Here is a 26,872-nt window from a genome sequence, read left to right as displayed (position 1 = left end):
CTGGGAATTACTACTGACGAACTTTTGTCATTTGAAGGTCACATGTCCGAAAAAGTCAACAGAGCCAATCAGGTAATGGGGCTAATACGACGTACATTTGCTGCTCTGGATGTTACTACTTTTAGATGTCTCTTCAAGTCCATGGTAAGACCTCATCTGGAATATGCACAATCTGTTTGGTCTCCCTACAAGAAGAAGGACATCTGCACAGTTGAAAATGTTTTGAGGAGAGCCTCTAAGTTGGTACCAGGGATGAAAAATCTTTCATATGAAGATCGTCTGAAACAGCTAGATATGCCAACAATGGCATACAGACGAGCAAGGGGGGATATGATTGAGGTATATAAAATCCTCAATGGAAAATATGATGAGGAGGTAACCATACATTTGGAGAGGCACACAGGACCAACACGAGGAAACAACTTGAAACTTAGTAAGACTAGATCTAGGACTCAGAAGAGGCAAATGTTTTTCAGCTGCAGAGTTGTGGACGCCTGGAATAGTCTTCCTAATGATGTCATAGAGGCAGTGAGCATAGCATCCTTTGAAAAGCGATTGGACAAGTTTTGGGCGGATCAACCAATCAAGTACAATTGGGAGGAGAAATTAATAACCACCAGTGCCCACCACCGTAGTATAAGTTTAAACAGTGACGACACAGAGGATCTGGATATAGAGGCCTAGTAGGCCTGCGTCCAGTATTTCCGTAAGGTTCCGTAAGGTAAGGTTATACAGTTCCAAAGCGCCCTATCAAACTCTAAATTGCGGAGGCGGGCTGGACGAGGAAGTCCGGGGGCCATGTTGATATGGGTCTGGGTCTGGGTTTCACTATTAACTTTACTATTAAGTGTTTAGAAGTCCTCGCCAGCACTCTCAAGTTAATACCAAAGTTAAGAGTAGGTATTAGGCTAATAGTTGTTGAGGATACACTTTGAGAGTGAAGTTAATACCAAAGTCGAAAGTTAATACCAAGTTTAGTAGGATCTTTCCGGTTATACGAACTATCGATTTTTTGGGTATTTTTACATTTTTTCAATGTATTTTTTTCCGTAGAATCCTAAAATGACAAATTTTTTTTGGAGAAACCAATAGGTAAAAAGTTATTCAACTTTAAAGTTATTTATTCCCTATGTAATACTGAAGAAATGCTAACTTTCATTTTTCCTCTCTTTCAGGTCAAAAATCACCTAACCTAACCGAAGCTAACCTAACCTAACCTAACCTAACCTAACCTAACCTAAACTAACCTAACCTAACCTAACCTAACCTAACCTAACCTAAACTAACCTAACCTAACCTATCCTATCCTTTCCAGGTATGTCTTACATTTGATAAAAGAAAGGAAAGTTTGCATTTCTTCAGTAATGCATAGGAAATAAATAACTTTAAAGTTGAATAACTTTTTATCTATCCATTTCTCCAAAAAACCAATGTTATTTTCGGATTCTAACGTAAAAAAATACACTGGAAAAATGAAAAAAAAAAAAAAGTCGATAGTTCGTATAACCGGAAAGACCCGTTTAGTATTAATAGTTGTCGAGGATACGGGCCCAGGGGCGGTATACACAAAAGTTCTTAGCATCGCTAAGTGCACTTAACGGCAAAGAATCGTTAAGTTTTCTACTTAAAATGGCGCTGGGCCGCTTAGCGCTGAAGCTGGAGCACTTAGCGGGCGGAAAATTTAAGGCGGGGAAGGGGCTCCCTTAGCACCGTTAAAAATGCATAAGTATTGCAACATGGTGGATTACAGCGGGATGAAAGGCATCACCTCCTAATGTATCTGCCTCGTCTAGACGAATTGGAGGCGTGTAATGATTTGAAACTCATCCTGAAATATCTGTGGACTGTGCTGACCGTGCTGAGATGAGTGGTTCGGCGAGGCGGACCTTGGAAACACCTACATGGCCATCACGACTGAAGTGGTGTTCGCTGACAGGTAAAATGCAGGTGCAACCTTCACAGACTGACAGAGATTGAGTGATAACAGACACTGGAGACCCTCCAAGCGATGGCTGGTGACCGCCTGCCACCATCCACAGGCTGTTACACAAGGAGCCCTGGGAGTAACCTTGCTGGAAGCCCCGCGGGCCGCAGTGTGTGGCTGGCGTTATACAGCCCCCAGCCATCGCCTGGAGGGCATCCAGTGTCTGTTATCACTCACCTTAGGTAGTCTGTGAAGGTCCAGTCATCACTGGCGCACGTGTATCTTACCTGTGATCAACACCGGCAGCCACAGACTCCTGCCCAAGGAACGAACACAGGTGAGCCAATATTTTACCTCGCCAGACTTATCCTTTACAATATTCAACTCTTTAAACCTAACACACCTGTTAATCTTGTGACTGACTTCAACAAACGTTTCCCACCAAACTTACCAAACCCTAAACAATACCTATTTGGGTCACTAGTGTCTGTTATTTAATTTTTACTTGACTAACCTCCCAGCAACGATAAACCAAACCTAACCTGGGTAAATTTATCATTGACATATAGTTATTTCAACTTAATCTGTTATTTAAGATAGCCAGTTTTAACCAAATCAGCAATTATTTAGAAAAGTTGATATTTTTAACCTAACTTAAATGTCAGAAGTGTCCTAACAAAATTACCTTCCTTTGCTTATTTTTAGTAACCAAACCAAATCAATTTGACGTACCGGTAGCTCTTAAACCGAACTTGCTCTAGTACTCAAGCTTGCATCACTTATGACTTTTTTCCTTTAATCCTAAATCAACTTGTTTAGAAACCTTGGTCCGACGAGCCCAACTTAATATAAGTTCACCTCTCCTAACTCAGATAAATTTCCGATTTGTGTTACTGACTATTTTTTAAACAAACATTTTTATTTTGGACGTAAATTTTTTACCAAACTAACTATCATTCAGAATGTTGCCTTATTTTAACTTAACAATAAATTATAAACGTCACCTAACCTCATTGATCCTACTTAACGAACGGTAGCTATCCTTTCTGTAAAATACCTCCCAGGAATCCCTGGGTGTTGCAAAATGATACTAATACCCATGCTAGCTAGCATTGTAGTATTGTTTTATTTGTTTTGGTCATGTCTTTTTTTTTCACATTTGAAATTAATTAGTTCACAGTATATTATGGCTTTTGTTATTTGCAGCTTCCTTTCTTATGAAGATCTAAAAGTGAATTTTATGATTATTCTTAGTCTTACTCCCAAATAGCTATTAAAGTCAATCAACAATGCTAAAATCTTTTTGAACAAAAAAAATTGCAAATTGGTCCATGAGTCAAGAGTTTTGACTTCTGGACAAGTATAGATAGGTATACATATAGGGCAGGTACCAAAGCATTTCTAATTGTAATGTATCTATTTGCAGTGATTGTGATGACATTGACAACAACGAGCAAGTCCTCCTAGACCTAGAGTGACCTCAAGCTGGTATTCGGCACATAACATTATTGTTTAATCATTTAGTTTTTATCATCCAGCATCAAGCAATCATTCCCATGCAAGAATATAATGCACAATATAAGCAACTTCAATTGCTAGAAAATAAGACAATGTTGCCAGCCCATATAGTGTGCACTGTGCAGTAAATAACTCATGTAGATAATGCCTGTTATTCTATCACATAGCTACTTATGTCGATGCAATGTCTTTTAGTTCTTGCTTCGGGTATATTAATTACTAATCCATTCTTATTTCTCCGACGGCCATTTCCTGTGTCGATACATCAATCAGTTCAGTACTTTTATTTTCTTAGCTTGTGTTTTGCAGTTCTTTGCCAATTAAATCACTGGACACATCTTAATAAATATCACAGATTTAATTATCATATATCAGTCCCATAAGTTTATTTCAGATGCTCTTAAAACAACATCTGTCCATTCATAGTCCAACTTAACCTGGTAGCAGCAACAGGCCAAATTTGTGGCTTTACCGTGTACCAGCGATGGGCCACATTTTTGTCATGATATAAACCCCAAAAAATAGATGATGCATAAACTGATCACAAATGTGTTGATATATATTATGAAACGGTTTATGGAGTGATGATTTTTCTCATTTTCTCGCCGGAGGAACCTATAAGAAACAAGATCCCTGCAGCGACCGGGTTAAACTCTTTTAGTATAGAACACTAATCAATGAAAAACACACCACTTAATATATATATATATATATATATATATATATATATATATATATATATATATATATATATATATATATATATATATATATATATATATATGTTGTTTATTTGAACTTGTACTCATATTTCAGGGCCAAACATGATGTGGAAGAAGAAATCAGTTGTCTCCATCAGTCGGGTTTGTGCCATGGCAGCTTTCTCCAGCTGTCCGGCAGAGGTCCAGTCCATGCCATGGAGAAATTCAGCCCCCAACAAGGAGATGGCATGCCAGAGATGGATCCGCAACTTCTCCTCCAATCAATCAATCATTGCAATGCCCTTTCTCTTTTCTCTCCTTCTGTACCACCATGCTTACACATAACTGATCCTAGGTACTTAAACTCGTTAACCTCCTCCATTTCTTCACCATTCAAAATTATTTGGCATTCTTTTTCACATTCAATGCCCACTCCATATGGGCATACAAACTCTACAACCTCCCTTCTACTCCGCTCACAAACCATCACTTTACTTCTGTTGACATTTACTTTCAACTTTCTCCTTTTACATACACTATCAAAAACATTGACCAAATTTTGTAAGTCACTTTCATTTTCTGCAATGAGCACCGTGTCATCAGCAAATAAGATTGAATTCATCACTTACTTCCTTCCCTCCCTCAGCATACATTTTTACTTCAATTTCCCCGACTTTGCCCTTCATTTCTCATAACACCATCCATATAAATATTGAACAACCACGATGACATGACACACCCCTGCCTTAGCCCACTTTCATCTCAAAATGTTCACTTGTTTCTCCAGTAATTTTGACACATGCAGATGCATCCTCATAGAAAGACTTTATTGCATAAAGCAGTTTTCCTCCCACACCATATATCTTTAAGACGTCCCACAATGCCAGCCAATCGACTCTGTCATAAACTTTCTTTAGAATAACTAGATCCATGAAGGCAGCATAGTATTTTTTCCTTTTGCTAATATTTTTTCTAATAAAACACCATCCTGAAGGAAAATATCTGATCCACACATCCTCTTCCCTTCCTGAAGTCTTGTTCTTCACTGATTTTCTCTTCTGTAAGTCTTTGCACAATCTCAATTAGGACTTTTCCATATACCTTTCCGGGTAGCCTACACTCAGCAGACTTATACCCCTACAACTCCCACCTCCCCTCTCCTGCCCTTCCCCTTGTAAACTGGGACCATGATGGCTTTTGTCAAGTCTGCTGGGACCTCCCCCCCCCCTTCCCAGGCCACTTCACATATCTTGACCATTCATATAGTAACTTCATCTCCACACTTCAACATTTCTGCTGTGATTCCTCTCAATTCATTCATCATCATCATCTCATCGACGCCTGCTCTTAGGAGCTCCCACCAGGGGATGGCCACGGCAGAAGTTTCCATCTTTCTCTATCCGGACACTCCCTCCTTGCCTGCTCAAAGTTTCTCAAGGATCTCTCATCCTTCTCCCTAACGTACTCCTGCACCCTATCTCTCCATTTCACTGGAGGTCGTCCTCTAACATTCCCTTCCTCAATCTCACATACACCCTTCTGGTCATCTTACTCTCCTCCATTCGCTCCATGTGGCCAAACCACTTTAAAGTCACTTATTCCCTTCACCCCTGTGACACATTCCAAAACGCTCATACACACTTTCATTACTTATTCCATCCATTCTACTCACACCACAAGCACTCCTCAAATAACTCATTTCCACTGCCTGCACTCTAGACCTCTGACTTTCATTCCAGGCCCATGTTTCACTTGCATATGTGAGGGTTGGTACTATTATTGTATTTTCAACTGATAACTGATCCAAGGTACTTAAACTCATTGACCTCCTCCATTTCTTCACCATTCAGAATTATTTTGCATTCTTTTTCACATTCAGTTCCCACTCTATATGGGCATACAAAATCTACAACTTCACTTCTACTCCCCTCACAAACCATCACTTTACTTTTGTTGACATTTACTTTCAGCTTTCTCCTTTTACAGACGCTATGAAAATCACTGACCAAGTTTTGTAAGTCACTTTCATTTTCTGCAATGAGCACTGTGTCATCAGTAAACAGGATTGAATTCAGCACCCACTTCCTTCCCTCAGCATACATTTTTACTCCAACTTTGCCCTTTATTTCTCTCATGACACCATCCATATAAATATTGAACAATCATGGTGACATGACACGCCCCTGCCTTAATCCCACCTTTATCTCAAAATGTTCACTTGTTTCTCCACCAATTTTGACACATGCAGATGCATCCTCATAGAAAGACTTTATTGCACTAAGCAGTTTTCCTCCCACACCATAAACCTTTAAAACATCCCACAATGCAATCCAATCGAATCTGTCAAGCTTTTTCAAAGTCCATGAAGGCAGTGTATAGTTTCTTTCCTTTTGCTATTATTTTTTCTCCTACCATCCTGAAGGAAAATATCTGATTGATTCCATCAGTTCCTGCTGCTTTTCCATTTTTTAATCTTTTTAATGCCTGATTTACTTCTTCATATGTTATACTTCTTTCTTTATATACTCCTCCTCTACCTCCGCTCAAAACTGTTGCTGTAACAGCTGCTGGACGTCCATCATCAAAATTCATTAAGTTTTTGAAATATTCTCTCCATGTCTCTTTCACAGCTTCCCCGTCTTTGAACATCTTTCCATTCTCACCCATAACTTCATTAATTTTCCTTGGGGAGATATTATTGGGGTGATGCTTTTCTTTCGTTTTTTACTTCTTTCCAATATGATTTCCTGTTCCCTTTATATTTTTCACTTAGTCTTTTCCAAAGTCTTCACCAACTCTCTTCTTACTTTCTTTTATTGCTTGTTTTAATTTCATTTTGCATTCTCTATATTTCTTTTTCCTTTCCCTTTTTACTTGCTCAACCACATTTCTTTCTTAAGTTTTCTTTAAAAAGTTCCCTTTTCTCTCTTACTATCCTCCTTATCTCTTCTGTCCACCATGAATTTCCTTTTCTTTTTCCATCTCTCACCACTTTCATTCCTACCACTTTTTTGTTGTAGTTAACACTACTTCTTTAAATGTTCTAAAAACTTTTTCAGTATCTGTACTATCTTTCACACTTTCCCATTTTTCACTTAAGGCATCTACCATTTCACGTTATACTCATCTTTTATTTCTTTTTTCCTGTAACTTTTCTATCTTCAGTATTTCCTTTTTTACTTCACCTTTCTTTTCAAACACCCACTTTTGCAAGATGGTCAGAGCCATCGAACATCCCGCTTACTACCTTCGTGTCACAGATATCCTTTCTCAGTCTTCCATCTACTGCCACATTATCAATCAATCCTTTCTGCTCATAATCATTCCCCCTCCTCCATGTGTATATGTGGATATAGGCAAAAGTAATAAAGCCCCACACATCAGAAGTTGTATTACTTTGCCTAGGTTATGCAGTGGAAGGATTTTGCCTGATCCTAAATGACTTTGGTATGGAATGGAAACTTATCTTTAAACATAATAATGGAAATTCACACCAGCAGTAGGACAGCGGGTGCTGGGAAACAATATCTTAGAGGTAATAGAAACACATGGTTATTTAGCATTTGAGATAAGCAAGGAGGCCATAGGAGAAAGCACAAAGAAAACTGAATGAAGCCAAGGTAAGGAAAATGACGGGTGTTAACATCAGTGGTAGAGAAGGGAAATTAGCCAGTATGAATATGGAAGTTGCTTTTGGATGGGGAAAGTAGTAACCCCACAGCTATCTTGTATGGGTCAGCAAAACTAACACTTGAGATGTCGGGAGATTAGAAGTCATTCAAGACCAGTTGGCATGATAGTGTTCACATGCTCAGGGGAAATAGGGTGAAGCTTCTGAGAAAGGTTAACAAAGGGGAAGCTGAGTTTCAAAGAGAGGAAATGAGTGAGCACCGGTGGGCCAAATTAATATAACACTGGAAATTCAAGACAATCCCCTTTGGAGAAAGGAAATATACAGAGAGGGAAAGCATATGATGACACTGGAGCAGAGTGAAACAATGTGAATGGGAGACCTGTCAAAGATAGTTGAGAAAAGTGGCCTCTGTGAATGGAGAAGTACCTACACCTATCTATAGTACATCAGATAGGTGTAGAAGCTCGGGAAACATTAGAACATTTTATAATAGTACTAATGATTGTGTGCCTTGACCCACTGAGGTAAAGATATACCAGAGTAACCTGACTGAAAGTTGATATATATCAAAATAAATAAACAAGAAAGTCACTGAACACACGAGTCTGAAATTATGGTAGCCATCTCACGCGAGGCTAATGCATTATGTGTTGTATGTTGGTCTCTGAATACAGTACAGTAACAAACAGCTTGAATATTGAAGAAACTTCAAACTATTGAAGAGTGTAAATTAACGCATCTTAGCACATTGCATTTTGGCAGTAGATGGGTCAGGTTAGGTTGGCTATAGGCTAGGTATAGTTAGGTTTGGTCAGGTCTGGTTAGATTTAGTTTGTTTTGACTTGTTTACTTTTATTATTTGGTAATTCCGTGTGATACGCTTCGCGCTACGCCTTTGTTGTCACCGGCGGCTGAGGAGACGACGTCGAGGCAGTAATATGCATATTTTACCAAAACACATAAAAGAATAGTGGAGGTACACCGGAAACATGAAAAGATGCACCTATATAACGATCATAGGCAATAAAGACCACAAGAGGAAGAAGAAGAAGGCTCGTTTATGTCGACCATTTACTCCACTGTTGTGTCTATTGTTTCCAAACAAGCTTTTGTGTACAGATAGATAACGTGTTGAATGCATTATAGCTATTTCATCTCTGCATAATATGCACTGTGGTAGCTATATACAATGCTTTTGCAAGTGGTCGTTTTGCTAGGCGATGCACTTCATACCGGTATTTTGCTCAAAAAATACTTAGCTTAGAGTCCGCTAAGGGGAATTCTAAGTAATACTTAAGGGCCTATGCTTAGCTAAAAGTTGTTAAGTGCAGGGCTTAGTATTATTCTTAGAATATTTGTGCATACGGCCCCAGAAACCAAGAACCTGTGTCTGCAGGAGAACCCTGACGAAGCCCCAGGAGGAGCTGCCCGACTACCTGCGCGAACTGTTTGACAGGAGCTCCAAGTGTCTAGAGGAGCCCCAAGTGGAACAGCTCATGGAGCTTCTCGTGAGGAATGTACGGACCTGGTAGAGCACCACATCGACACAGGTAGCCACCGCCCAGTGAAGCAAGCTCCTCGAAGGATGGCACCAGCCCGTCGCAAGGAGATGGATGAGGTGATGGATGATCTCCGGCAACAGGGGTTAATCGAGCGGTCGAGCAGCCCGTGGGCGTCTGCTGTAGTGCTCGTCAGGAAAAAGGACGGTTCCCTCAGGTGCTGCGTGGACTACCGAGCCCTCAACGATCTCACCATCAAGGATTCATACCCACTCCCACGGATCGACGACACACTCGACGCTTTGGTGGGCTCCAAGTGGTTTTCAACACTGGATATGAAGTCTGGGTATCACCAAGTCAAAATGGCGGAACAGAACAAAGAGAAAACAGCCTTCTCCTACGGTCAAGGCCTGTGGCAGTTTAAGGTCATGCCCTTTGGCCTGTGCAACGCGCCGGCCACGTTCGAGCGGCTCATGGAGAAGGTGCTGGAGGGACTTCACTGGAAGACGGCACTCACCTACCTCAACGACGTGATTGTCTTTGGCCAGACCTTCGAGCAGGAGATGAAAAGGCTATCAGAGGTTTTCGCCCGGTTTAGAGCTGCACACCTTAAGCTCAGACCGAAGAAATGCTGTCTGTTCCAAAAGGAGGTCCAATACTTGGGACACATCGTGAGCGAGGCTGGAGTACGCACTGATCCTGAGAATGTGGCTGCGGTAAGGGACTGGCCGACACCCACCAACGTGAAGGAGCTGCGGAGCTTCCTCGGGTTGTCCTCATATTACCGCAGGTTTGTGAAAGGCTCCGCTACGATTGCTGCACCACTGCACCTCCTGACGAAGAAGGGGCACAAGTTTGAGTGGACAGCGGAAACTCAGGTTGCCTTTGAGAAGCTCAAGGAGGCCCTCATCAGCTCGCCCGTACTCACCTACCCAGACCCCTCTAAGCCTTTTATACTGGATTGTGATGCCAGTGACGAGGCGATTGGTGGAGTGCTGTCCCAGGCATGTGCCGACATGGAACGGGTTGTGGCCTACTTCAGCAAGAAGCTCACCCCAGCCGAGAAAAACTATTGCGTGACCCGGAAAGAAATCCTGGCAGTAGTCAAAAGCCTTGACTTTTTCCATGCTTACCTGTACGGTGCAACTTTCACCATCCGCACGGATCACGCTGCATTGCGGTGGTTGAAGTCACTGAAAAACCCTGAGGGCCAGCTTGCTCGCTGGATAGTTAAACTAGAGCAGCATCACTACAATATTGTGCACCGATCTGGGCTAACACACGGTAACGTGGACAGCTTGAGCCGGCGCTCCTGCCTACCTGAGTGTCAACATTGCCTCCAGAGGGAAAGCGTCCAGAATATGTGCCGCCGCACTACAGTGGAACAGACAGCGGAGGTGCCATGGGAAGACTTGGGAAAACTGCAGCGGGAGGACCGAGATCTGAGACCAATTATGGAGTGGCTGAGTCAGTCGTCAACGCGACCTGGGTGGGAAGTAATCTCGAGAGAAAGCCCTACCACCAAGAATTACTGGACTCAGTGGGACACTCTTCGGATGGACGACGGGGTGTTACAGCGACGGTGGGTCTCTCATGATGGTCTTGACCACTACTGGTCCACGGCACGCTACCTGTGAAGTCCCGGGAAGGCATCTTGAAAGAAATGCACGACAGCATCACCAGCGGACACCTTGGGGTAAAGAAGACACTGAGTCGCCTGCGCCAAAGGTTCTATTGGGTTGGCATGAGGAAGGACGTGGAAGAATGGTGTCACGCGTGTGAGGTGTGCTGTGCAAAGAAGGGCCCCAAGAAGCGTCACCTTGCCTCATTGCAACTATACCAGGTTGGAGCCCCCATGGAACGGGTGGCAGTGGATATAGCAGGACCCTTGCCTCTGACGACGAACGGAAATAGGTACATCTGCGTCACAATGGATTACTTCACCAAGTGGCCGGAAGCCTACGCCATCCCTGACCAGGAAGCCATTACCATCGCCAAGGTTTTGGTGGAGGAGTTCTTCTGTCGCTTCGGTGTGCCTAACGAGCTCCATTCCGACCAGGGAAGGAATTTTGAGTCAACAGTCCTTGCTGAGTGCTGCAAGCTCCTGGGTATAAAGAAGACCCGGACCACCCCTCTGCACCCACAGTCAGATATGGAATGGTGGAGAGGTTTAATTGGACGTTGGGCCAGGAGTTGGCCAAGCAGTGCAACAATGATCAGTCTTCATGGGATCAGAAGCTGCCTGCGCTTCTCATGGCCTACAGGTCTGCCGCTCACGAGACTACGGGGTATTCACCGGCAAAGCTGATGTTTGGACGTGAGCTGCGATTGCCGGTGGACCTACTGACAGGAAGGCCTCCTGGGGAAAGCCTTCCAAGGGACGCCTCCAGTTTTGCCCGTCAACTGTAGAGGAACGGCTGGAAGAGGTGCACCATCAAGTCCGTGGTGCCTTGAAGTTCTCCGGGGAGGCCATGAAGCGCGGTTACAATATGAGGGCAAGCCACGTTGACTTCAAGGAAGGAGACCAAGTCTGGCTTTGCAACCCGCAGAGGAAGAAAGGACAGTCTCCGAAGTTACAGAGCCCCTGGGAAGGCCCTTATACTGTGCTAGAACGCCTCTCCGACATGACTTACCGAATCCGGAGAACGGAAAGGACCAAGCCGAAAGTTGTCCACGTCAACCGGCTATGGAGGTACCACGGTCCGGGAAATTACACCTGGAACAACTACAGACACCCAGCAGCCGACGAAAACGCAAGGGACGTCCAGGACCGAGAGGAGGTCGACGACGACATAGGCCTTCTGGACCTTTCAGCCGAGGGAGATAACCTCCTGGCTTCGGCAGATGTTCCAGGGACACCCCAAGAAGCGGACGACGACGAGGCGCACCAGGAGACAGACGCGCAGGAGGCACCGAGCAGAAGGCAGAGACAATTAACGCAGGCGTCCACAGCGATACGACGATTATTATGTTTTTGATTAATTCTTTTATGTTTGTATATAGTTAAGTGTGTGATCGGGACGATCACAGTTAAGAGGGGGGGATAGTGTTGTGCTGGAAGCTTCCCTCGGCGTCTCTGGGCCTCTAGAAGGCTCCGGGAAGAACGAGCAGGGGGGCGGGGAGCAAAGCCTCGTCCGCGCCCCGCGGGGCGCGGCCAGGCGCCAGTCGGGAAGTGTTGCCAACTCGCATATATTTTTGCTACATGTTCTTGTATGATCTAAAATATACTGTAACATTCTAGACTGTAGGTACTGTTCTGGATATATATAGGAGAAGAGGGCGAGAGAGGCCCAGTCCCAGTCATAGTAAGCTAGTGGTTAGTGAAGACTCAGAGTGAATTGTGTACTACTAAGGAAGAATATTAAACAGAAGCTGTGCAAAGTGTTTACATATCTCCCTCCCACGGAGTCTCCTGACAGCGACACGGAACAGAAGTAACACGTTCGGCATAACAATATATATATATATATATATCTATATCTATATATATATATATATATATATATATATATATATATATATATATATATATATAAATACCTCATTGAATAGCAGGTGTGGTGAAAAATATCTTCATGATTAGTTTTGTTATTGCTGTTGTATGTTTTGGTTAAGATTCGTTTTAGGTCCGTGCCAGTATCTCATTACCTACCTTATGAAACATCAGTATCTGTTCATATATCTTTTCTACAAACCTTCAACAGTCATGGAAACGCTTTGAAAATCCAATTCAAGGACTTTTTTTTTACTCTTGAAATAGGGGATAATGTTTACGAAAGCGCGTCGGCTCCTCTGCTGGCCTCGGCGACTCTGCAGCCGGTGTTGCGAGAAATACCTCGATCCTCGCTGAAATAAGTCACATATACATGAGTGGGGGGTCGAGGGGGGCGCAGCCCCCCCGTTAGTAGGTCGTAAAGTTCGGTTGGAGTAGTTTAAATATGCTCCCCGACCCTAAGCCCTCTGCGAGCTATTTTGCGGCTGCGGCGGCTGCAGCGTCGCTAGAGGAGGTGACGCGCTTTCGTAAACATTATCCACTATTTTCAAGAGTAAAAAAAAAGTCCTTGAATTGGATTTTCAAAGCGTTTCCATGACTGTTGAAGGTTTGTAGAAAAGATATATGAAGAGATACTGATGTTTCATAAAGTAGATCATGAGATACTGGCACGGACCTAATACAAATCTTTACCTATGTTTTTTTATTGTAGTTATTGCGAGTGTTTTGTTGTATTTGTGAACACTATAAATGAAGGTAAGTACAATAGATGTTGAGTTGATTGTTTTGAGCGGTGCCCAGCAGGGGAGCGTCTGCTGGCGGCGGCGCGGCGGTCACGGCGGGCGGCGCGAGTGCCAGCAGGGGCGGGGCGCCTAGAGAGGGTCACTGTGGAGGTGTGCACCTGTTGGGTAAGAAAGCATCTTAGCTGGACCTTACTGATGTACTCCATTAATCTCTCCGAACTTTACTGTCCTGAAGTTGAACTGGAATTTGGTAATATCTCTCCAAAGTCATTCCAATAATAACAAGAAAATGTCTTGGCTGTTAGGGAAATAAATGTAGGCGTCCGGCATGAGGTTGATAATGACGGTACGTCGTGTGTTTTGTTCTCTGGATGCAGTGCAGTAACTGTTAGCTGCCGGAACACTGGGGAAACTCCAAAAGGTTGGGACTTGTTTTATGCAGAACACTTGGCTAATAGGAAGCGAGACGGAAGGATGCTGGAAGTAAATCTTGACCTTCAAAATACTGGTGTAGAAAGCTTTTGAGCATAGTGTAGCACATGTTTTGACAGTGGTGGGAGGGATCATGTCAGGCCAGGTTAGGTTAGAGATAGCCAGGTTAGGCCATGCTAGGTTGTAGGATAGATTTAGTTTTGTCAGGTTTGTTGAGTTTGCTTTATTACGATAGATACGTCATACATGTGATATGCTTTGCACTGTGCCGTTGTCGATGATGGTGGAGGTGCGCTCTCTCCTTATTTCCCTAATTTTAAAGGCAAACATTTCCTTCTTTACTGCTTCCTATTTTTGATGTTTTTACTTCCATATGTAATAACTATGATCTGACTATGACAAATGGGTCAAGATTGGTAATATTAATTCATCGATATCTCGTAATCTACTAACCAACTGTTCCACTGTTGCCATATATATTTTCTTCTAATCGTCAATCTATATAGCAATCTATATATCCAGCACCCTGCTCCCTTGCGGGAACTTCCCTATTGATCCACTTCACAGGTGGTCTTCCCCTGACACCCCCTTCCTCAATCCTTCCCTCATACACTCTTCACGAATTCATTCTCCCCTATTCTCATCAAGTGTCCAAACCATCTCAATGCACCACGCTTCACCCACTCCACCGCTCCACACTCCACTCCTTTCGCTGTCACACCCATACCAAACTGCACATACATGCTTTCATTACTTTCTCCATCCTATCCTGACACACCACATGCATCTCTTATATAACTCATTTCCACTGCATGCATTCTTGATTGCTGTGGTGCATTCCATGTCCACATCTCTGATGCATATGACAGAGTTGGCAGGATAATACTTTTCCTTATTCCCCTCTTTACCTCCATGCTCACACTTCTTCCTTTCATAACTCTCCACTGCACCCCCCACCTGTCTGCCCTTCACTGCTCTTTCCCTCACCTCACCTTCCATACTGCCATGCTTACATGAAACAGTCCCTAAATATTTAAACTCAGTCACCTCCTCTATTCTCTCCTCCCCTAACCTTATCCTACATTTCATTGTACCCTCTTCTCTAACTCTGTACAGCTTTGCAAAATCCTGTTCTCTTGCCCTCTCAAATACCATAACCTTATTCTTTCCAGCATTCACTCTCAGCTTTCTCCTCTTACACACCCTGTCAAACTCATCCACTATCCTCTGCAGCATCCCCTCATTCTCTGCCAACAACACTATCATCTGCAAACAGTCCCGCAACCAGTGACTCCTCCATACCTCTCACTTTCAGCCTTGGACCAAGCTCCCCCACTCTGGCTTTCATTTCTCTCATACAACCATTCATGGTCACATTAAAAAGCCATTGTGACATCACACACCCCTGTCTCACACCACACCAACACCAAAATTCTCACTCAACTCACCCTTCACGTGTACAGAGGCACTCACAGCCTTATAAAAGGATTAGATTCCCTCCAGCAAACACCCTCCCACACCATATATCCTTAGAACATTCCACAACCCCTTCCTGTCACCCCTGTCATATGCCTTTTCCTGGTCCATGAATGCAGCACACAGCTTTCTATCCTTCTCTAGGTATTTTTCAACTAACATTTTAAGTGCAAATATTTGTTTACACAATCCCTCCCTTTCCTAAAATCTCCTTGCTCATCACCTACACTTTTTCTGTTATTTTCTTCATCCTCTCATTTAAAATCCTTCCATAAACTTTTCCTGCCACACTGAGTAGACTTATTCCCCTGTAACTATTACAGTCACCTCTGCTCCCTTTCCTTTTGTACAGTGGCACAACAATTGCCTTTCTCCAATTCTCTGGCACCTCACCCTGCTCCTGTGCAGTGGCGTACCCAGAAAATTGAAAATGGAGGGGCCAATATATATATGTGTATATATGTGTATATGTAACATATATAATGTATATAATGCATATATGTATATATGTAACATATAAACATATATAATGTATATATGTGTATATGTATATATGTGTATATATGTATATGTATATTATAATTTTTCTGCGTCCAGTATTATTGCAAGCGCAGGGATCCCATACAGCTTGAGGATTTGTGTTAGATCGCTAGGGTAAATTTATTATTTTTTATACATACATGCATTGATACATACTTATACATACATTGTACATTTTAGAAGTTTGTTGGTAGCATATAAGTACAACATAGATATGGGAGATTTAAATAATCTTAAAAGTACCAATTTTATGTTACTTGAGCGAACATTAATTTTAAAATCTTGTTCATTTCTGTAATTTGGATTGCAAAAATTTACCCTCGAAACAACACTGCTTACTTTAGAACTACATGTTCTGATAAAAAAGTAATATACTGGCAAGGAATTTTTTTTTTTATTCATATAACATGTATAATCTTTGTTTATACAGGCTGCTGCTGTAATACATATTTTTACAAGATACATGGAAACTGGGTCAGGTATTTTATCAATATAAAATAAAAATTAACTAGATGAATTAGATTAGTTACTGTTAACAACAATACATTGAAACTGGCTTACCTCAAATTTATGGGTCTGTTCTTAATTGCAAACTCATCAAGGACTTCATGATCAAAATTTGTGTCACAATAGACAAAGTAAGGCCAGTCCATTTAAATGACTTTCACTCATTGCATTCCTAAGGTATGTTTTAAGCAATTTAAGGGCACTAAAGGATTGTTCATTGGTGGAAGTGCTAACAGGTAGGGTTGAAAAAATTGCAATAAGGTTGAAATTTTTTAATATGTGCCCAATTTTTTGGCACATGCCAATGTCTCAACAGCTTGCTTTGACCTCTCATGAGATTCATGACGCTTCAATTCAACTGCCTTCTTCAGTTCACTAAAATCAGTATCAACTGAAAGAGAGGGAACAAGATTTCCCAACAAAAAACTCCTAATGTGTTTAGATGCAAACCTTTCCCTGAGGTGTGCTATAGCGGTATCCAAAAATGGGAGAAAAATAACTCCTCGATAGTACTCCTATGGAGTTGCTGTTGAAGGGTTAGCCTTAATTATGTTTCTGATGACCACTGATTGTTCAAGGCTTCTGTATGATATTTCCGTACCTTTCCTCAGCTTGGGCAAAAAGTTTGTTGAGCTTATTTCCATCACGATAGGACTGAAATGCATCTGTATATGCAGTTTCGTGTAGCTACACTTCCAAGAGCACCCATCAGTTCTTGTTGTGACCCCTGCAGCTATTCTGGCAAGGGTTTAGTGATGCTTAGAACTGAGGTGAGCACTTCCAAACTCATGCGAAAACCTGGGTCACTTATTGCTTTAGATTAGGCTTGGCTGCTGATTCTTCACCTAATGTGTTTTGCAGTAATTATTCTTAATCATTATTTCATTATTTACCTACCTGATTTACTGAACTATCCGGGGCATCAGCCGAGTCAGTGGTGACTTTCTTACACCAGATAGAGTACGTATGTGAAGCGTTTTCTGGCATTTTGTGACCAAGGAGGAAAGAAATATGTAAAGAATGGAAAGGCATCAAATCCCAAGCCTGCATGAATTCAAGAAATGACACACGCTATAGTAAAAAAGTACTACATAAACAGAAAATGAAGTCTGTCAATCATAATTTTCAGAAATTTGGAATTTGTGGTCAGAAAATATTATACAGATAACATGAACAAGCTATGGCCATGTGAGCCTACGTCGTCAATGAATGTTTCTCAAAATAGATCACCTGCTCTTATTCAACTCAGCAGCTCCATTGTTCAAGTGCTGAACATACAATAGTTACTCAGCCACTCTACACTGTCCACTGTCAAGCACAAAATGGTCATTAAAGGTGGTAATACAGCGGCAAAGGTCGACCTTACAGGTCCCATATGCATCTCGCGTCGCCTGCCACTCTCCCAGTCATAATACAGAAGCACATTACATACTCACCACTGTCACCAGGCAAGTTCACTTGGTGCCTCTACAGTATACAGTACCCTCTCGAGTTTCGCGCTTGCTTCATTCCGAAGGTATAGCGCTAAACTCGAGGTATTGAAATACATGAAAAAGCGCTTATTGGTTCCGGCCCGTGGAAAAAAAATACTTTTTTTTTCAACTTGACTCCCTTGTTATCACAATTTTTTTTCGACTTTACTCTCTTGTTATATCAAAATATGTACCTTGGTAATAGGCAGAAAATGGGAAGTGAGAACAGGTCATTCTGAAGCCGCAGTTGAAGGCGGCTGCCTTACAATTGGCTGGCAGTTCTGAATACATGCTTGTGATCCACATGGTGTTGTCTGCTAGTGTAAAGGCAGCTTTACACCTGGCAATTCCTGGTCGGTAATACAGCCGCAACATGCTGCCGGCAGCATTTTTGGTCTGGGTCTGGGTCTGGGAGCCCCTCTCGCGGCAAGTTCTCTGCAGCTGAGCGTGTCCGTCTTGTATTGCCAACTGGCGGCTGGGTAAACAACATGTCGGTGCCAATAAAACAAGAAATGACAGATGCAGATAACAAGATTTGAAGCCAGGAGGCCGAGGTGGCATTGCTAGAGGAAGTGAGGCAGCATCAACACTTGTGGGACCCACAAGATAAGCTCTACAAGAAGCAGAGTCTGCGCAAAACAACTTTTGAGAGAGTGGCAGCAACATTGCGGGAAATGTTTATCTCTTTGCGAGATATCCAAGGAGGTAAGGAACGATTATTTTCGTGTATTATATAATCACTCTATATAATGCCTGGGGGTTGTGATGGCATGTTCCTCCCTTCTCCTTCGTTGTTAAATGCAACAATAAACAATCAGTCAATCAATCAATCAATGCTACTTATGATAAAACTCGTTTACTTAAAGTATTTCTACAATATTAGGCCAATGGACCAAACTCATTGTGGTTTTAGGATATGATAGTAGCCTTTTGGGGCGTCTGGGATGAATTCATGCCCTTCCATTAATAGCAGTTTACGTCTTGATGCTCCCGGCGGCTCCTCCCACGTGTGAACGTACTTGCTCCCGAGAGCACCCAGCCGGTCTAGCCGCTAGATCGTCGCGGCTGTATTGCCGCCCAGGAATTGCCAGGTGTAAAGCCGCCTTAAGGGTGGTTGCTTGCGGTCACCCGTGGTACAGTTGGACAAACCTATAGCTTCTGGTAGTTTTCTGTGTGTTATGGTATAATCTGCTAACTCTTTCTGTTATATATCATCAAATCACTAACATCGTGATTGACTTTTCAATGCCTATGGAATGTAAACTGCCGCCGCAATTGCAAAATAGCTCGCAGAGAGTTTCAACTTGCTCACTGCTTCCATATTTCCCTCCCCGCTCACAAAGACCACAAGCGGACAAAAAAGAACAAAACCAGGCAAATTAACACTTTTAACCCGTGTGGGTCGGGTGACAGGAATTTCCGCTTGGGCGGAGAGCGTTGGGTGGCGGGAGTTCCCGCCATCTGACGTGCTCGGCTTGGCCAAAAATACCACCTCTTCCCAACATCATATCTCTGCCGTGCTGCAACCTAGACACTTCAAATTTATTTCATTGTGGAGAGGAAGGATTGGCGATGAAAAAACAGTATAAATTATTATGTTTTCGTTTGAAATTGCCACACGGGGCATTGATGAAAGACACCTATTTTCCCAAATCTATCAACACCGCCCGCGCGACAATAGTCCTTTAGCCCGACCCTTATGGGTTAATGCTGTGTATTCCCACAGTGCGCATGCGTGGTGGACAGCAGAATGACTAATTTCATCTGGGAGATATTTCTTACAACACTGGCCAGTGGACCTTCTTCTTCTTCTTTTGACCTGTAATGCTTTGTATCGCTTCTTAGGTCCTCCTTCTCCACACATTTATACTTCACAACATGCACTTAGGGCCGCTTTCACAGTCATTTTGTTTGTATTGATCGTTACCAATGGCGGCGATCGCCGCTCTAGTATTTCCACGTGAAACTGGCCAATGGGTAGTGATGTGATGTGATGGTGTCGGAGGTATTGCCTTTACAATGGCACCTCGTGGCGGCTGGGGGGTTAGCCTCGCCCCGCACCTTACCACACACTCTCAACACCTGTCGCTTTCTCTGCAGCCACCACTACCCCATAGGCCAATTTCACGTGGAAAACTATAGCGTCGATCGCCGCCATTGGTAACGATCAAAACAAACAGTGACTGTGAAAGCGGCCCTTATTTACTTCACAGTGCGCACTTATACACTTCACCCTGAACTTAGGTGTTTTTCTGTTCTTTTCTTTCCCTGATTTTGGTTTTGTATGACCTCTTGCTATTTTTCACTGTTACTTTTCACCGTCGCTACCATGCATTATTGGTCAAACGAAGAAGAAGAAGAAAACATCACCGTTGATCTACAATTTTCATAGATTCGAGAAAAAAGTTTTTTGGACTGTGGTTCCTCAGCACGGGGTGTTTTTTTATCTTGTTAATCAAGTAGTAAGCAAAGCAGCTCTGCCAGTCCATTTTACAAGTCTCTTGGTGGGCCATCTTCCACTGCTCCTCACTCCTCAGCCACTGCCGTCGTCTGTTTGTTTACATGCAGCCGTTCGGTACCCATGTACCCACGCTCGTACTCACAACCGTTTTTCATTCATACGGACAACCAACAACTCGCTCCCGGTTGGGCATACGGGCAACCGCAGTTGCCCATAGCCCCAATGGTTGGACACCGCCTTTTAAGGCAGCACGCATGACGCCGACGGTAGGTAGATGCGACCCGTACATGTCAAAGGAGCGCGAAACTCGTGGTGGTAATGCGCGAAAGTTGTGATGGTAAGAATTTAGGACTAAGCGCTAAACTCGAGGATCGCGAAACTCAGATAGCGCGAAACTCGAGAGGGTACCGTAATTATATAGTCCTCCAATCACTTTGACTGCACCTTACACATAAAATCAAGTAAATCTGAGCTAATTATGAACTTTACATTTCTGCCCGAAATCGTGCCAAATTATTCTCCGACTAACCAAAAATTCTTTCATTAATAGAAAATGCCAAAACCTTGCTTTCTCTAACTCTTCCCGTGACTTCTGGCATCTAGCCAAAAACATCTCCAACTTCACTTCTTCATCTTTCCCTCCACTCCTCAGTCCTGACGGCAACACTGCCGTCTCATCTATCTCTAAGGCTGAACTCTTCTCTCAAACTTTTTCTAAAAACTCCACTCTGGACGATTCTGGGCATATTCCTCCTACTCATACCCCCTCTGACTCCTTTATGCCTGTTATAAAGATTCTTCAAAATGATGTTTTCTATGCCCTCTCTGGCCTCAATCCTCAGAAGGCTTATGGACCTGATGGAGTGCCTCCTATTGTCCTTAAAAACTGTGCCTCCGTGCTGTCACCCTGCCTGGTCAAACTCTTTCGCCTCTGCCTGTCAACATCTACCTTTCCTTCTTGCTGGAAGTATGCCTTCATACAGCCTGTGCCTAAGAAGGGTGACCGCTCCAATCCCTCAAACTACCGTCCTATAGCTTTACTTTCTTGTCTATCTAAAGCTTTTGAATCAATCCTTAACCGGAAGATTCAAAAGCACCTTTCCACTTCTGACCTTCTATCTGATTGCCAGTATGGGTTCCGCAAGGGGCGTTCTACTGGTGATCTCCTAGCCTTCTTAACTGACTCTTGGTCATCCTCTCTTAGCCGTTTCGGTGAAACTTTTGCTATTGCGCTGGACATATCAAAAGCTTTTGATAGGGTCTGGCACAAATCTTTGCTTTCCAAACTACCCTCCTATGGTTTCTATCCTTCTCTCTGTACCTTTATCTCCAGTTTCCTTTCTGACCGTTCTATTTCTGCCGTGGTAGACGGTCACTGTTCTTCCCCTAAATCTATTAACAGTAGTGTCCCACAGGGTTCTGTCCTATCTCCCACTCTTTTTCTGTTGTTCATTGATGATCTTCTATCCAAAACGAACTGTCCTATCCATTCCTACGCCGATGATTCCACTCTGCATTACGCAACTTCTTTTAATAGAAGACCCACCCTACAGGAACTTAACGACTCAAGGCTGGAGGCTGCAGAACGCTTAGCCTCAGACCTTACTATTATTTCCGATTGGGGCAAGAAGAACCTGGTGTCCTTCAACGCCTCAAAAACACAGTTTCTCCACCTATCCACTCGACACAATCTTCCAAACAACTATCCCCTATTCTTTGACAACACCCAGCTATCACCTTCCTCAACACTAAACATCCTCGGTCTATCCTTAACTCAAAATCTCAACTGGAAACTTCATATTTCATCTCTTACTAAATCAGCTTCCTCGAGGCTGGGCGTTCTGTACCGTCTCCGCCAGTTCTTCTCCCCTGCACAGTTGCTGTCCATATACAGGGGCCTTGTCCGCCCTCGTATGGAGTATGCATCTCTTGTGTGGGGGGGCTCCACTCATACAGCTCTTCTGGACAGAGTGGAGGCTAAGGCTCTTCGTCTCATCAGCTCTCCTCCTCATACTGATAGTCTTCTACCTCTTAAATTCCGCCGCAACGTTGCCTCTCTTTCTATCTTCTATCGATATTTCCACGCTGACTGCTCTTTTGAACTTGCTAACTGCATGCCTCCCCCCCTCCCGCGGCCCCGCTGCACTCGACTTTCTACTCATGCTCATCCCTATACTGTCCAAACCCCTTATGCAAGAGTTAACCAGCATCTTCGCTCTTTCATCCCTCACGCTGTTAAACTCTGGAACAATCTTCCTTCATCTGTATTTCCTCCTGCCTGCGACTTGAACTCTTTCAAGAGGAGGGTATCAGGAGACCTCTCCTCCTGTATGATCTTGCTTTCGGCCACCTCTTTTGTTTCTTTTTTAGGAGCAGCGAGTAGCGGGCTTTTTTTTTATTATTGTTTTCTTTTTTTGTGTGCCCTTGAGCTGCCTCCTTTGTTGTAAAAAAAAAAAAAAAAGAAGGAGAGAAGGCACACTTACGACTTTCGTGCTCTCTCTCTCTGCCAGAGCCATACCAATCTCGCATTCCTCTTCTTCCTGTCTCGCCACTCCCACTACAAACACCCCTCCGCTGCTTTCAGTTGACAGCTTGACATCGAACCCTACACACAATTTTATGAACCCATCATTTAACATCTTACTTTTTTTTCACTCAGAGCACACCTTATATCCTAACATTAACTCAAAACAAAAACAAAGGGGAAATAACTCGGTCAGTCAGTGCCACAGAGCTCTCAACTCCACACACGCACACACACACACACACACACACACACACACATTCGTAATCATAATACTAATATACATATTCCTATTATATTCCTGTAGCATTTATATATTCATTATTATTTTTTTTTGCAAAAGGGGGGGGGCATGGCCCCATGGCCCCCCCCCCCCTTCGGTACACCACTGTTCCCATGCTAGGTTATATATCCATAATTTCCATTCCACAACTACACCTCCTCCATACTTTAGCATTTCTGTTGTTATGCCATCAGCTCCAGGGGCCTTTCCTACTCTTAACTTCTTCAATGCCTCCTCTATCTCACCTCTCTCCACCCTCCCCTGTGGATCTGGCTGCCCTACATTGATCTTTATTCCTACACAAGTCACTTCTGCTCTCCCTCCCACTCTCATTCATTGCAGTTCTAAAGTGCTGCTTTCATACATTCCCTCTCACAAGCACCCCACCTGTCCTCTTCATGCTACAAATGTCATTCTTTTCTCCTCCCATTTCTCTTAACTTTTTTCCAGAAAATTCTTATGTTCTCCCAGTATTTTGCTGAAATTTTCCTATCAAAATCCTCGTCCACTCTCTCTTTACTCTCCCTAACCAATCTCTTTACCAACATCTTACTCTCCCGGTGTTTCTCTCCCATCTCCCTCTCACTTCCTCTGTCACATTTCTCTGTAAACCTCCTGGAAAACCACGAGGAAGGACTAGAGGTGAAAACAAGTGTGAAAATAACCATGGAACGTGTGTGGTAACCTGCGCGGTAGCGGGCATTGAAGTAGCCCATAGTGAATATATATGTAGCCTTTTAACAGAGGGGCTCTGTCCCCTTTGACCTCCCTGGGTATGCACATTTCAATCCATTGATCATATTATCGTTGTTATGAATATGGTTTTATTAACTCAGATATCTCATTTCATACTTAACCAACTGCTCTTCTGTTATCATATATGTATGTATTTTATTTTATTTATGTGATCAAAACCACTTTGACCCTAGCCATGAAATGTGTATGGGAATCTACACGGTAGTGGGCGACTCAGTAGCCCCTAGTGTCCTATGGCAGCCAAATCCCAGGACTCACCACAGCTAAAATTTAATAGACTTTTGTGTTCAGGGAGCTTCTCCCTGATTCCCCTTAAGGCTCCTTCAAACGACTCCACCACGGTGGCACCACTAAATTTTTTTTGTGGTGTGATCATTTTTCGTGACCACCAGTAACGCCCCCAACAGAGCTCAATCTCGTCATGGAGGTAGAAGAAGCAACAACTGCTGGTATACTGTACACTTTATTATGCAAGTGGCATAGGCCTAGGCAACGACAGAGAAGATATTGGGTTCACCCTCTTTTGCAGCACCAATCAATGAAGGGATTATTTTGTTCTCTGAACAGTGATCTGTGTCAAAATCCTGACAAAATCCTTAGCTCCTCCCAGCATTTCCTCCTCAGTTCCTTGTTGCAGTAGTCATCGTCATGCAAATCCCATAAAGCAGGCCTTGACTGAATTTCAACAATGAAACGTTCAATATCAAAATCAGATTTTTCTGCTTCCACTTTTGCACTCACGTTGTACACACGTGCATCTATTAGTTTCCATGTAAACATGTGGTGGCGCCACCAACACAAGCCGCGCATAAAAACAACTTACATCACCACCACAAATTTGGTCGCGCTGCCAGACGTGGTGGCACGGCCACGTCTAAAGGGTTACATTTGAATCATTGAAAACATATGTTGTGTGAAGGAGCCCTTAGAGGTACTGAAAGACAGGTGACAATACATGAATTTCCTGATACACACCAAGTGATCAATAACCACATCTGTTGGCCTGTGTCGTCCTCCAATTCATGGTCCTTTCTTTCCTTTAATACTACGTACTTGTCTTCTTTATCCCTTCCCCTCTCCAAGTCTTTTGGTGACATGTTTTTTGTTCTTTTCTTGGTGCTGCCTATAGCACCAGTAGGCTTTCTTGAGGGGTCTCATGGGCAACCCCAGCCCACTAGTGGTGCAGATGCATCTTATTTATAGTGATGTATGACTTGCTTGGGCCCCCGGTGCTCCATTTGAACGATGTCACTGAAGTTAGGGTTGCTTGAAGACCTGGGCATGTGGGTAATATTTAGCCAATCAGCACTGGTTGAAAATTGTCAGTGTGCATCAATAGGACCAGAACATAGGTTGACAGGCTCACCACGCTCGCATGCTGACCAGTTGGCCACCACCTCCCCTCTTGCTTGGCCCTGGGCGTGTTCTATTGCCCACAATGGGAGGGTTGCCAGACTGCCTCAAGAAAGTGATCTTTGAAATCCTCCAGAAAATTGGGGAACAAAATTGTAATCTAACAAGTGAATGTGAAGCATCATAGGAAGTACTATTTAAATGGCCAAGCATAAACACATCAGGCTCCTGTCCTTTAAATTCTGCAGCACTGATACCCTCTAAAACAAAAAGATTTTAGTGGTGTCTGCCATGTTTTCTTTTCATTTTTCTATGAGCAGTGCTTAACTTAAAAGTAAGGAAAATTACACTCATTTGATTCACATCTACTTTAAACTTTTTTTATGGGGGATGGGGGGGGTCCTTCCCATGGCAGATGGCTGGCAGTGTCCAGCTGATTTTAAAAGCATCTCAATAGCTTGTAAACATGGCTACATCACCTGGTGATGCAAATATGTATTAACACATTCCCCAACCATCAAGACTCACTCGACACCACCTTCACCCTTGTAACAATCATCTCCCACCAGACAGCTGCTCCGGCCTCTGCTCGCCTATGTTGAGTTCACATGAGTTCAGATGTCCTCAGCTTGAGAGGTCTACAAGTTGCAAGATCCAGTCTCATACAGTCTTTCCTGCTGTTTATTTGTCAATGGATAATTTTCAGCTGTGCATTAATTAGTTTGCAATTTTTTTTCAGACTGAAAATATGTTCATCACAACACAACCAAGAGAGAGCATGGCAGTCCTAGTATGCAGATGGAATGAAGAAATATGGACTTTATATTCATTCAAGTAAATTTATGACATGGAAAAACACCTCTAGACGAACTATAATACTTAAAAAACATTCAAGATGGAGGCACAGGAAAAGGGTACTGCATCTGCTTCTCAGGTATGTATGATACACCCACCCCTCATATATCACACCTAAATGGGACTGCAAAGCCCTCACGGTGTAGCAAATCATGATGGACAAATGATAGAATCAATGAAATTTACTCTAATTGGTACCCAGACCTCTACAACTTACCATATCTTCCACATTCCTCCTGCTTTTCTTTCACTTTTGGAGGCAATAGTAACACACAAACAGCTAAACAGTTGAATAATAAATCAGTATATTACTGTACAATAGAATTCACATGTTATTTCTCACCTTGCTGTTGACTTTGAAGTGGGTAGTGGGAAGAGCATGGTACAAAATTATATTAGTGTATGGTATAGACGGTGCAAGTACAATTTCTGTTCATAGCACAGTATCGTCCAAAGTTAAAAATGATTTTCCTGTATTTTTGTGTACCAAACCACAGCTGTCTGAGAGTGAGTGTGTCTGTCTCAGCTCCATGACCCAGAAATGGGGGGAGGCCAGCAGGGTAGTAAAAGTAGTTAACCCATCCTGTCTTGACCTGAACCTTGACTCTAGAGGCTTGGTCACTGGTGTGGCCTCGGCTCTGCCCCCCCAAGGTATACCATGAGGTATGATGTTAAGTCTGGAATTACAGTACTATATTTAA

The 26,872-nt window shown here is 43.0% G+C and overlaps 1 long non-coding RNA gene across 1 annotated transcript; it reads left to right on the top strand.

Annotated features, from left to right (window-relative positions):
- The first annotated feature begins 1,530 nt into the window (after window positions 1–1,530).
- Window positions 1,531–7,546, top strand: LOC126997341 (uncharacterized). Its single transcript, XR_007752042.1, has 3 exons — window positions 1,531–2,261; window positions 3,351–3,412; window positions 4,259–7,546. It is a non-coding gene; the product is annotated as an uncharacterized LOC126997341 (long non-coding RNA).
- Window positions 7,547–26,872: the final 19,326 nt, after the last annotated feature.

This window comes from Eriocheir sinensis, chromosome 12 (assembly GCF_024679095.1).
Source record: "Eriocheir sinensis breed Jianghai 21 chromosome 12, ASM2467909v1, whole genome shotgun sequence".
In the NCBI taxonomy this organism is placed as follows: domain Eukaryota; kingdom Metazoa; phylum Arthropoda; class Malacostraca; order Decapoda; family Varunidae; genus Eriocheir; species Eriocheir sinensis.
This window is presented reverse-complemented; position numbering and strand designations above follow the sequence as displayed.